Source organism: Pterocles gutturalis, unplaced genomic scaffold, assembly GCF_000699245.1.
Source record: "Pterocles gutturalis isolate BGI_N339 unplaced genomic scaffold, ASM69924v1 scaffold33255, whole genome shotgun sequence".
Taxonomy (NCBI): Eukaryota; Metazoa; Chordata; class Aves; order Pterocliformes; family Pteroclidae; genus Pterocles; species Pterocles gutturalis.
The window spans coordinates 2886-4641 of NW_010139325.1; positions in this window are offsets into that span (position 1 = coordinate 2886).

Below are 1756 nucleotides of genomic sequence, written 5' to 3' on the forward strand. Positions count from 1 at the left end.
GGTGGGTGTCCCAGTGGCTCCCAGTCCAAACTGGGCTGCTGGGAGGACCAGGTGCAGGGGCTGAGTGCTGCTTCTGACCCCAAAACTGCTTCTGGGGATACCCAAACCGTAAGGGTCTGCAGGGCCATGGGGCAGTGCTCCACTCATGCCTTTGCTAGTGTGGTGCCTGCAGCAAGACCCCCCCACCTTGCCATGATCAGCAGGTGGGACCTAGGGACTTTAGGTTAGGAAGGATGTTCTGGTTTTTTACTATTTTCATTTTTCTGGGACACACTGGTTCCTGGAGCTGGGTAGCTTAGGGCTGACTGCAGTGTTTATCTCCAGATGCCAGGTGCCCAGACCTGATGTTCAGCAAGGGGGAGAAAGGGGAGCAGGGAGTGAAGAAACCGGGCGCACTGTACTGGCATGAAGCGGCTCCCAGCGCTCCCCTTGGCCACGTCCTCTCTAGGTTTAGGGTGGGACAGGAGCAGGACCTCAGGGAGGTCTGGTTTGTCCCATCTAAAGAACAACCCCAGCATCAAACCGGCATGGGTGCACCTCACTTTCTCTCCTCCCTGCTGCAGAATACCCCAATGGGGCTGGGTGGGTGATGGGGCTGTGAGGTACCAACAGTGACGGTCTGTAAAACTTGGCTGGGAGGACAGAGGGAGATTGATGTTTCCTTGGGCACTCTGCCCTCAGCTGCGGGCTCTGCCTGCCCCTGCGCCAGCTGGGGACAAAAGCGCCGGCCCCGGGTGGCACTGCCAGGGCTGGCGTAAGCGCTCTGGGACAGCTGGCAGCTCTGTGAGGAGGCCACCCAGCAAGCTGGCGGGAAGGGGCCATGCGAGGAGGCCTGCCTGTTGGGATGCTGGCCCATGTTCGAGTGAGCTCCACTGCAGAGCCGAAACCCTACCTGGCCCAACATCTGCCCCATCTTGCGTCTGTCCCCTGACCAAGCCTGGATGGGGTGGAAAGGAGCTGGGGTGACAACAGGGAGCACCCCACAGAGCTGAGAGGGGAGGAGGGTTGATGGGGTTTGGAGCTGGGAGCTCGTGGGCAGCTCCCGCTCAGCCCTGCTGGCATCTCCCACACAGGAGATAAAACCCCACAGTGACCACTAATGATGTCAGAAAAATCACCCATGGCGGTAACAATATCTCGGTATAATTGCAGGTCAGGGTTCCTGTCCCCACAGGGCTGTTGTGCCCTTGTCCCCATGTCCCTCCCACACACAGAGGGGCCTGCTGGGAGCTGGAGCTGGCCACAGGGTCCTCGGCAGAGACAAACCCCCCCAGCACACCACTGAAAATCCCGGAAAGGCTTTATTTGCATAGGAAGATTGGTGCTGTTTAAAAACCCACCACTGCTGGAAGGTGGCTTGGCTGCCCAGTGCCTGCGAGTGCTGGCCGGGCGCTGGCACCTCCCTGTTCGGCACTGCGTCAGGCGGCCAGGTGCCGGGCGAGCTGAGGCGGCTCCTTCCCGTGCCGTCAAAAAAAACAAGTGTCAAAAGCCTGGCCTGGACACACGGCGAGGCCCTGCAGGGGACCGGCATGCCCAGCAGTGATGGTGGCATGGAGCTGGCTCAGCCCATCTCGGTGGGTCCTGGGCATGGCCACGGGCCGGTTCTCCTCTGCTTGACCTGTCTGTGAGCGCGTGCTGCCGAGCGCTCCGTGGGGTCTGAGGGGCTGGGCGGGGGTGAGGGGCTTTGCTCTCAGTGAGCCATGTGAGGGACAGGGTGATGCCTGCCTGAGGAGCAGGGCCACCGGCCGTGGCGGGG